Source organism: Dasypus novemcinctus, chromosome 3, assembly GCF_030445035.2.
Source record: "Dasypus novemcinctus isolate mDasNov1 chromosome 3, mDasNov1.1.hap2, whole genome shotgun sequence".
Classification (NCBI taxonomy): domain Eukaryota; kingdom Metazoa; phylum Chordata; class Mammalia; order Cingulata; family Dasypodidae; genus Dasypus; species Dasypus novemcinctus.
This window is the reverse complement of record NC_080675.1, coordinates 92,053,256-92,065,630: the sequence shown is the minus strand read 5'-3', so window position 1 is coordinate 92,065,630 and position 12,375 is coordinate 92,053,256. Positions and strand designations below refer to the sequence as shown.

The 12,375-nt window shown below is 37.0% G+C and overlaps 1 long non-coding RNA gene across 1 annotated transcript in view; it reads right to left on the bottom strand.

Annotated features, from left to right (window-relative positions):
• LOC131277962 (uncharacterized) overlaps window positions 1–12,375 on the bottom strand; it is a 114,182-nt gene that overhangs the window by 3,069 nt on the left and 98,738 nt on the right. The window lies entirely within an intron of this gene.

Sequence of the window (12,375 nt, the reverse complement as noted above, 5' to 3'; positions counted from 1 at the left end):
TTGCAAAAGGATGAATACAGAAATGAGTAAAGGATTGTGGGCATTTCTTTAAAATACACTAGAAAAACTATATAGAAAAAGAAGACAATAACCTACTGCTACACACAACAACATGAATGACTCTTACAATTATTGAGAGAAATAAGCCAAGTACAAAAGAATCCATGTTGTATGATTCTATTTACATAAAGCTCAAAAATGGGCAAAAGTATAGGGTTTATAGATATGCTTAATGAACTATTTTTAAGCCAGGGAATTGATTACCATAAATGTTGGTATGGTGGTTACTTGAAGACTACTGAAAAGGCATTACAATTGAGAAGCAACACATAGAGGGCTTCCAGGTTGTTCAGTTTTCTATTTCTTAACCTGAGTGGTGATAACTTGGGTGCTCATTTTACGTCATTAAGTGGTAGATTTATGTTTTATATATTGATCTTTGGGTGATATCTCATGGTAAAAAATGAAATACCGTGTGATATAACACAAGAACAAAACAATGGGCCACTGGAACAGAATAAAGAACTAAGAAACAGTCTGTGACCACAGATGAGAACTTGATATACAGTAAATGTTGATGTTTTAATCACAATTTAATTACACATTGTTTAGAAGATTGTATTGGAAAAACTGATTCACTAGAGGAAAAAAAATGAAACTAGATCCCTACCTACCAGAGTATTACAAGGAAAGCTCCAGAAAGATTAAAGACCTCAAGGCAAAAAATGATGTTAATGATAAATAATTTGGGCCAATATCTCCTTAATACAGAAAGTTGGAAAAGGCTTCTAAAGAACAGCAAAAGGGAGTTTTGATACTGGAGACATACAGGAGAAGAACACAGGGGAATAGAGATGGTTCCATAGACATGGCAAGGGCCCCGGGAAGAGAGAGAGCTTGACAGTCTACAGCTGACCTTGTGGAGAGAACAGAGCAGCTGAGGTCAGAGAGGAACATGTGCCAAGACACATACTAATCAGAATGTCAAATGCCAAAGACAAAGAGAGAATTCTGAGAACAGGAAGAGAAAAGCAATGCATAACATATAAGGGATACCCAATAAAATTAAGTACTGATTTCTCACCAGAAACCACAGGGCAAGAAGACAGTGGTCTGATATATTTAAGATACTACAAGAGAAAAACTTCCAGCCAAGAAACTTATATCCAGCAAGATTGTCTTTCAAAAATGAGGGCAAGATTAGAATATTCACAGATAAACAGAAACAGAGAATTTCTAACCAAGAGACTGGTTTTTTCAGGAAATACTAATGGGTGTGCTAGAGCCTGAAAAAAAAGAAAGGAGAGAGAAGCCTGGAGGAGAGTCTAGAAATGAAGATTATATCAATAAAAGTAAGTAAAAATGTCAAATGAGTGGTGAAAATAAAATGACAGATAAAACTCAAATAGTCAGGAATAAACTTAACCAACGATGTAAAGCACTTGTGTTCAGAAAACTGCAACTCAATGTTAAAAGAAATTTTAAAAGGCCTAAATAACTGGAAAAATAGTCCATGCTCATGGATTGGAAGACTAAATATCATTAAGATGTCAGTTCTACTCAAATTGATATACAGATTCAATGCAATCCTGATAAAAGGGTAAGGTATCCTGAATAGCCAGAAACATCACGAAAAGGAAAACCGAACCCTCATCTCCAGACTTTAAATCATATTGCCTAGCTATAGTGATAAAAACATTATGCTACTGTTATAAAGACAGACACATAGACCAATGTAACCAAATGGATGGTTCAGAAACAGACCTTCACATGTATGGTCAAGTGATTTTTGACTAGCTTGTCAAACCCACACAGTTCAGGCAGAGCAGTCCATTCAACAAATGATGATGAAAGAACTGGATATCCATCACTGAAAGAAGAAAAGAACACCCCTATCTCACACCTTATCCAAAAATGAACTCAAATGGATAAAAAACCTAAAAATAAAAGCAAGAACCATAAAGTTCCTACAAGAAATTGTAGGAAAATATCTTCAAGACCTGGTGGTAGGTGATGGATTCTTAAAGGAGATAAGAGGAAGACTGAGATGGACTACTGATGTTAAATGTACGTAGAAGTTTTAATTAGCTTTACTGTAAAAGTGTAGAAATTTATAGAGTGTATGGTAACACATAGTGAGTAACAGCTTGTTTATGAATGGGGATGTGGCTGAAAATGGTAGTCTAGGGATGTAAATGCCAACTGACAAAATGCTAGAGAATAATCTAGGAACTGAATGGTACAGTAAACCAAGAGGAGGATGAGAACTGTGGTTGATGGTACAGATGCAAGAGTGTCCTTTGTGAACTAGAGCAAATGTACATCCCTACTTCAGGGTGTTGTGAATGTGGAGAAACATGGGAAAAATACAGCTGGATTGACCTATGGACTGTGGTTAGCAGTAATAATATAATATTCTTGAATCTATGCCAAAGCTGTCCTGTGTTGATAATGGGGCAGTATGGAAAATGTGAGCCAAATGTACACTATGGACAAGGTAACAAACCATCTTATCTAGTAACAGATAAGACAACAGTGTCTTATCTGTAACAAATATTCTACCACAGTGTGATGTGTTAATAGAGGGGTGTTGTTTGGGAATTCTGCACATTTGCATGATTGTTTTATAAGTTGACAACTTCTGTCATAAAAATATATTTAAAAAATAATAATTAGGGTAGGTTGGGGGAAAACACACCAAATGTAAGATAAGTACTATAATTAGTGTAAGATTTTGACAATATTCTTTCATAATTTGTAAAAAACATCTCAAGACAATGCAAGGTATTGGTGGAGGGTTGATGTATGGGACCCCTGTATGATGTTATACATGTTTGCTTTGTAAGTTAACAACATTTACTATACACTTAATTGTTTATGTATGTTCATATATAAATGATATAAAGATAATAATAATAGGGTTGGTTGGGGAAAAAATACTTTGGTTAGTAGTACTATTTTGACAATGCACTTTAATCATTAGTTACAAAGGTTTAACAACACTGCAAGATATTGGTGGTAGGGTGAGATATGAGAGTCCTGTATGATGTTCAATATGTTTGTTTTGTAAGTTCACAACTCTTACTATATACACTTATTGTTTATGTATGTTTATATATGAGTTATATACTTCAATAATTTTTTTTAAAGAAGGAGCTTTTACAATCAGGAAAGTGAGTTAATATAGTCTTCAATTTATGTCACTCTCATCATCACTGATTTGGATAGGAACACTTTAATCCTATTCCCTACTTTCAAGATTAAAAAGCAGGAATCATCCCCACAAAATGGTCAAAGGAAATGAATGGGCAGTTTTCAGGAGAGGAAATCAAACAGGTTTACAATCATTTAAGACAGGCCCCAAATCATCAGCTATCAGAAAAATGAAAAAATTTAAATAATGAGATATTACCTTACACTTATTAAGCTGGCAAAACTTATAAAATGAAAAAATTCCAGATGTTGGCAGGGACATAAGGATAGAAAAACCCTCTTACACTATTGGTAGGTGTGTAGTCTGGTGATGTCACTGTAGAGGGCAATCAGACAATTCCTAATTATATATATTGTACTTTGTGACCAGCAAGTCCCACTCCCAGATATATTTTCCAAAGAAGTTCTACTTCAAGATCCCATGAAAACATCTATGAGAGTGCTTTTTCAGACTGTGATGGTCAGGAACAGGAGGCAATCCAGATATCTATCATCAGAGTAGAGAGGGGAAGTGGATGTGGCTCAAGCAACTGAGCTCCTGCTCACCACATGGGAGGACCCCAGTTTGCTTCCTGGTGCCTCATAAAGAAGACAGTGAGCTGGTGTGAGAGGCAGGCATAAGCTGACATGGCAAGCTGATGCAACAAGATGACACAAGAAAAGACACAAGAAGAAAACATAATGAGAGACACAACAAAGCAGGTAATGGAGGTGGCTCAAACAATTAGGTGCCTCCCTCCCACATCGGAGGTCCCAGTTTCAGTTCCCGGTGGCTCCTAAAGAAACAAGGAAGATGAACAGACACAACAAGTGTAAACAATGAGGGGTAGGGAGAAATAAGTAAATAAAATAAATCTTTTTTTAAAAGTAGAGAGGGAAAAGCTTGAGTACACTGCAGCAGTTAGAAGCAATAACTACAGATATCCAGAGCAACATATATTATGCGGAATGGAAAATAAAAGGAAGAAAACAATGAGATCTATAGCACATATCACTTATATAAATTAAGACGACATAACCAGCAAACAATACATATGTTACAAGAACATAGCCAAGTAAAATCACTTTAATTAAATAGAATGGTTGCCCATAGAGGGACAGAGGCCAAGGAAAGGAGAGATTGGGCTTAAAGGTCCTGCTCAAACCAGTGATGGTGGGAGTGTGATAAACTGAAGATGATATTTAACTCCACTCTCTGTGTTGAAAGTTCCCTCAAAAAAAGAAAAAGAAATCTCAAGATAACTGGAAATTTTGAAATGAAAAATAAAATCTTCCTTTCACAGTTTTTCTCTCCAAGGTAACTATTAATATTAATACAATGGCTGTTTATGTGTGTGTGTGTTCCATTAATTCTAGAAAAATGTTGACTGTGTTTGCCAGCACGTTTGTATGAACATGCAATTTTTATCTATACACACTGTTCTCTACCTTATTCTCTTTGCTTCATAATGTACTTTTCACATCGCTCCTCCTCAGCACCTACAACTCTACCTTACATTTTTTATTTTGGCAACAATTTACAACATAAAATTTCCCATTTTAAACTCTTGCAAGCTTACAATTCAGTAATGTTAATTTTATTCACAAAGTTGTGCTATCATCACCACCATTCAATACCAAAACTTTTCCATCATTCCCAAACAGAAACTCTGTACCCATTAAGCATGAACTCCCCATTTCCCACCCCCAGCCCTACCCTGTAACCTCTAATCTACCTTCTGTTTCTATGAATTTTTTTATTCCAGATATTTCATGTAAGTGGAATCATGTAATATTTGTCCTTTTGCATCTGACTTATTTCACTCAACATGATATCTTTGAGGTTCAACCATGTTGTAGCATGTATCAGAACTTCATTCCCTTTTATGACTGAATAATATTCCATTGTGTGTATACACCAATTTCATTGACCCATTCATCTGTCAAGGACACTTGATGTGTTTGAGTTCTCCAGGAAACAGAGCCGACAGAAGATACGTACGTGTATAGTGTGTATGTATTTATACACACAGACACACACACACACATATACCTATAATGTAAGTATTATGAGATTTATTATAGGAATTGGCTTGTGCAACTGTAGGGATTGGCAAATCCAGATTCCACTGGGCAGGCCACAAGATGAGCACATCAATGAAGGTTTTGATGAGTTCTCTAGGAGAAGCTGGCTGGCTGAAGTACAGATAGAATTTCTTTTTTCTGACAGCTGAAATTATCTGTTCTCCCTTTAAGGTCTTTAGCTGATTGAATGAGACTTCTCTTATTGCTGAAGACAATCTCCTTTGTAGACTGTAGATGTAATCAGCCAGAGATGCAATCTATGACAGATGACTTTAATCCACCAAATATCCTCACAATCAGGCCAATGTTTGCTTGACCAAACAACTGGACACTGTAGCTTAGCCAAGTTGACACATGACCTTAACCATCACACTTGGCTTGCTTCCACTTTTTGGCTATTATGAATAATATTGCTATGAGCAATGGTGTACGATACCTGTTCAAGTCCACACTTTCAATTCTTGTGGATATATACCTAGAAGTGAGATTGCTAGGTCATATGGTAATTCTATACTTAAATTCCTAAAAACTGCAAAACTGTTTTCCACAGTTGATGCACTCATTTACATTCCCACCAACAGTGTACCAGGGCTCCTATTTCTCCACATCCCCAGCATTTGTTATTTTCCATTATTTTTAATAATACCCATTCAAGGGTGTGTGAAGTGGTATCTCATTGTGGTTTTAATTTGTATTTCTCTTATGACTATTGATGTTGAACACCTTTTCATGTGCTTATTAGCCATTTGTATATCTTCTTTAGAGAAATGTTTATTTAAGTCCTTTGCCCATTTTTAATTGGGTTTTTGTCTTTTTTGTTGTTGAGTTTCTACCTCACTTTTTAACACCTGCATTGTATTGATATACTCCAATTTAAATTTTCCTACCAACAGATATTTAGGTAGTTCCCAGTTGTTTGCTCTTAAACAATATCTCTGTAAACATTCTTTCATGTATATTTATGAGAAATTTTAGCAAATATATTTACAATGTAAATCCCAAATAGTGAGATTTCCCAGTCAAAATATACATGCACTTAAATATTTGATAGATATTGCCAACTTGTCTTCCCAATGGTTGCAACAATATAAAATCCCATTTTTAAAAAAACGTATGAAAGTATCTATTTCCTCCATTACATTTACCAGCTCTGGGTATTATGAAGCTTTTTATTTTTTTACAAATCTAAAAGCTGAAAGATTTTATCTTGACATTTTGATGTCCATGATTTTACATATGATTGAGACTGAGTATGTTTCCCTATTTCCATAATTTTACAGACCACGTAAATTTTTTCTGTGAACTATCCATTCTTATAATTTGCCTAATTTCTTCTAAGTTGTTTTATGGTATCTTATTCATTTGTATGAAGGTTATTTTACAAATTAAGATAATTAATCATTTTATCATATGTTCTGCAGTTATATTTTCATAGTCTATTTGTACTTTTCCAAACAAACGTTTTTAAAAAGTAAGGAGAAGACTCAGGAAGCAAATAATGGAGAAGAAGACAAGTTATTCCAAGAAAAGGAAAAGACAAAGAGTTGGTGAGAACCAACTAATTTCAGCATGAAAAGCTGTAGTGAGTAAAAGGCTAAGACATGTGCAATACAAGAAACTGGAAAGGTCCCACACTCAAATAGTATGATATGTGATGCATTTATGACATGTCACATGATGATAAAGAGGTTTTTGTGTAATAAACTGAAAAACAGCCTTTCATATCCAAATTGATAAACCAACAGATTTCACCAAACAAATCTCATGCTGTGTAGTATTTGTAAGATTTCTGAATGACTGTGAATTTTAAGAAAACATTTTCTGCTATGAAATGGTACCCAAAATAATCAAAGGTCAAGATATATTTAATGTTTTGTTTAATATCTAGGAATAAAAGGTTTGTCTTGGAGGAGATGTGTTGGCATCTGCACTGATGGTTCTCCACAAATATTTGACTCAATAACAAGTTTGTCTCTTGCATGAAAAAGAAAAAAGAAAATCCTGACATTGTCACAGCATACTACTTTCTTCAGGGAGGTGCTAGCATCAAAATCTCTAGGAGATTAGAAGAAAAAATTCTGGATCATACTACAAAAACAGTTAACTTTATAAGGCAGTTCACTCAAAAAATAAAGCAGTGTGTAAACCTGGATAAAGGGCATGTAAATCTCTGCTGCATAATGAAATCTCCCTGCTTAGATGAAAAAGAATTCAAAAAGGATGTTTGAGCTGAAAGATGATCTGCAGGAGTATGTTCAAGAAAGGAGTAAGCCAGGTTTTGCTGAGCATTCCTAGCCAGGGGAACTCTATCACAGTCCCTAAAAGAACAGCAACAATCCCCCAAGTGCAATGGCAAAGACCAAAAAGAAGGAAAGTCCAACAATGAGCCCTTGATACTACTGACTATGCTTGTGAGCCTGTGCACCTGAAATAAGAACAAGGCCTAGAGCTGCAGGGTGCCTAAGAGTTACCTGCTGAGAGCCTCCGTGGTGCTCAAATGCAACCAGTCTTGAAGCCAAACTCAGCATGTAAATGCGTTACTTTCCGCCCAGTGTGGGACATGACTCCTGGGGATGAGCCTCCCTGGCACCGAGGGATTATACTACCAAGTACCAGCTGATGATGTAACTAGAAAATGACCTTGAATAAAAGGGTCAACTCGAACCAGCAGAATATCTCAGTCTACATATAATACAAGTTAAAAGTGCTTTTTGACCTGAATAAAAGGGGGAAATGGAAAGGACAAATGAGTTTATGTGGCTATGAGTCTCCAAAAAGAGCTGGGAGGTTATCAGAGGGGTTGTCCTTATGCACACCTCAGCAGAGTCCCAGAGACAGATAAAGTAGATACAACCCCAGGTATTGGTTCTTCTGAGGGCTACAGAGACCCACAGGTTTTATGGTCATGGCAGATGGAGTTCAGTGCCATGTCATTTGGCCCTACTTTGGAGTTTGTGTTTCTGTGTGATGGAGCTGGACTCAGATGTGATCTTTGTCCACAAGTCTCTCCTGTTACTTTTACTGGAACTGTAGTTGGTGCTGGGGTTTAATGTATACCCAGGGGACCGGAATCTCTGGACTGACCATGTGATAGCCAGGCCCTGAGCCTCAACAGACTTGCAACTCCTACACTCTGGTTTATTGCACTTACCCCACTCAGTTAACATGGAGGTGAAGAAGGTCAACCACCACACCAGGGAGCTAGGAGTGCCTACAACTGAAAATAGGAGAATTGCATCCAGCATCCATGTGGAATCTAAGCCCCCTCTTGATATAGATGTGGAGTCGACACAACCATTCTAAGGTTCACAGGATGGAGGAATAGAGTATGGATTAGAGTGGACTTACTGATATTCTATCCATGAACTATTGTGATTAGTAATCAAAGAAAATGTGGCATTGGTGTGGAGAAAGTGGCCATGGTGGCTGCTGGGGGTAGGGAGTGGGAGGAAGAGATATGATGTGGGGGCATTTTCAGGACTTGGAGTTGTCCTGGGTGTTGCTGCAGGGACAGTTACCAGACATTGTATGTCCTCCCATGGCCCACTGGGTGGACTGTGGGAGAGTGTGGGCTATGATGTGGACCATTGACCATGAGGTGCAGCAGTACTCAGAGATGTATTCACCAAATGCAATGAATGTCTTATGATGATGGAGGAGGTTGTTGTTATGGGGGGAGGAGTGGGGGAAGAGGGCTGGGAGGTATATGGGGACCTCATATTTTTTTTAATGTAACATTAAAAAAATAAATAAAGGAAAAAAAAAGCTTTCATTAAATAAATAAATAAATAGATCGATAGATAAATAAATAAATAAATAAATATGAAGAGAGGGAGGTGGGAGCCCAGGTTGGGTTCCTGGTGCCACCTAAAGAAGAAACAAACCACAAGCAAACAGAGGAGGGAGCCATCTTGGGGGGAAGGGAGAGGAAAAAAGAAAACAACTGATGTCCAATTACTATTTTAAAAATAATAATAAAATAAAGATGAAGAGAGTTGCAGAAACAAGTCAGAGAAAAGTTTTGGATTTCTTTGAAAGAAGTGTATGCTTTCATTCATGGGAAAACAATGAACATTCTTCTGAAATTTTCAACTTCTAATATATGTGAGCAAGCGTTTTCTTGTTTAACAAGCATCAATAACAAGCACTGATCTCATCCCTCTTCGGATATAAATGAAATCTGTGTGTACTTACCACAAGTTTGACCCAGAGTATTTGCACACCAAAAAAGCAAGCACAAGTTTCAAGTGAAAGACATGGATGTCATTCTTTGTTTTTAGCTTCAAAAATAACACTCTGTGTGCATGGATAGGCCTATAAAAGAGAGCAAGAAACTACTATACATGTGCATAAAAATTTTGTAACAGCCAAGTCTTTGTTTGAGCCTGATCATGTCACTCAGGGAATTGTTTTTTAAAAGTCTTAATGGGAAGTGGACTTGGCCCAGTGGTTAGGGCGTCTGTCTACCACATGGGAGGTCCCCGGTTCAAACCCTGGGTCTCCTTGACCCATATGGAGCTGGCCCATGCGCAGTGCTGATGAGCGCAAGGCATGCCCTGCCACACAGGGGTGCCCCCCCCACCACGTAGAGGAACCCCACGCAAGGAGTGTGCCACGCAAGGAGTGCGCCCCACAAGGAGAGCCGCCCAGCATGAAAGAAAGTGCAGCCTGCCCAAGAATGGCACCACACACACGGAGAGCTGACACAACAAGATGATGCAACAAAAAGGAATACAGATTCCCATGCCGCTGACAACAACAGAAACGGACAAAGGAAAAACATGCAGCAAATAGACACAGAGAACAGACAACGGGGGTGGGAGGGGAGGGGAAAGGGAGAGAAATAAATAAAGTTTTAATAAAATAGTGTCTTAGGCTATATCTTTATTCATATTTCTTTGGTTGTAGCTAATTGCTTTACTATTCAATATTGTTAAAAAATTTCATATTGTAAATAACATTAATTAAAACAAATTTACCATCTTTATTTAAAATAAATTTATCCAGCTGGCTTTTCAAAATGTGAATCCTATTTTGGCTTCAGCCAGTTAATTAACAGAAATGTATTATATTTGGCTTAAGATTTTTTTAAACTTATAAAAAGAAAGAGAGATTAATTTCAAGGAAGTTTACTTTATCTTTGACTCCCTGATTTTACTTTAAAAGGGTTTGCTTAAAAAATCTTTTTTTGCTTTAAGAGGAGAAATAACATTTCTGCACATATCATATACCATGTACTATACTTCATTAGTATCTCATGCAGTGTAAATTTGTGATAAGACTTGTAGACCTACTTCGATAAGGTTAAAAAGATCAAATAGGCTTTTTTTTTAAAAAGAAAAGCTGAATCTCCTTGCCTAAACTACCAACCTTTAATAAAGTGGCTATCATTTATGGAAGGGGAACCATACAAAAGGAGTGGATTAATAAGTTGACCGCAATAAACAGATCCACAGAAAAAAATTCTCTACTCAAAAAAACATAATTAGAATCAGCTTATCGTGTCTACAACTTACTATCAAGCTAATGAAAATAAGCTTTAGATATATATAATAGTGTTTATACAGGGATTCCCCGAGACTTGAAAATTATTTTAAGGGTTCCTCCAATATTAAAAAAAAAAAAAAAAAAGATTGAGAATAGCCTCCCTAAGAAAGTACAGCCGCAGTGTCTGTATGGCTTGGGTTTCTGTGCCCTCTTGTTTGCTTACTTTCTCTTGCTTGAGGACCACGAGGAGCAAAGTTCTACTGGCATCCAAGCCTAGACCCTCCAACAGCAGGATACAGGATACAGGACTTGGTTTTTATACAACTTGATCTCCAGTTCCCATTTGGACATCAGCTTTACTGTAGGACTGACACATGGTTTTCAGTCTCCTGAGCTCCTTCAGTCATAAAGGTGAATCCCATTTATGTAAACTCACCAAGTTATATGACCATATGAGTTCCTGGCTGACTATACATTCAGAGACATAGAGGTAAAGGTAAAGCTAAAGGTAAATTTGGGGACGGGGAGAAAAATAGAAGGGAAAATTGCCCCACTAAAAGCCATGGAAAAGAAAGCAATTTTAAGAAAGATAAAACTACTGTATATAGAAAATGGGATGAAAACTGCTAAGTAGAATATAACCAAACTAATACCCAGCATCAGTAGAATAATTCACATTTAGCAAAACATTTTCATCTATTTGTATGTATGTGTGTATATGTGTGCATTTATTTTATCAAATAAAATTAAAATTTCTCAAAGTTCTCTGCCCAAAGGTGAGACATATAGTTCTTTCCTGGGGCAGGAACATCAAGTTACATCTTCAAGACCTGAGTCATATTACTATTTGTTCTGATTGGAGTGATCAAACAAACAAGTACCTGTGATACTAGGTTCTAATGCCAGTTACCTTATCAAGAATACAAATCACTTTTTCTCTCATAAGTATATGTGACCTTGCAGCTGTAAAAGCCAGATAATGCTTTGGAAAGAAACTTCCTGGTGTAGGATTGTTCCTATATATTCAAGCTTGGCCCTGAAACTGGCAATGGAAGCCTATACCTTGCTAAAAAGCTTTAGACATGTAATATAAAAAACAACAGGTATATCCTATACCAAGGGTTTAGAATGGAGAAAGGGGGAAGTGTACTACTCAAGAAGGCCCTTCCAGAGCAGTCCAGGCTGAAATTAGGGAAGCCCAGCTGGAGGCAGAACCTAGTAAGATATGCAGTTAAATTACTTTCGACTCTGGAGAAGTATAAAGCATTGACTCTGCTCCTAAGATACTATCAGCCTGATTGAGGGAAGAGAGAAAGGGGATAGAACTTAAAGTTTGGTTGGAGAGATAGACAAGTTCAAAGAGGCTGCAAATCACCCTGCAGAGGTGATTATTTCCAGAGGAGGTGATGCCTGAACTGATGCTTGGGGGGAAAGTTGAAACAATCCGGGTAATGAGGGTAATGCAAGCAGGAAAATGCAAGAAAATCGTTACATTTACAATAAAAGGAACTTGTGAAGGTTTAAGGGGAGATGAAGTTCAGGAGATGATGGACCAGGAATAAATCAATAAAATCTTAGTGTAAGAAACCAAGGAATTTAAACTTTATCCTA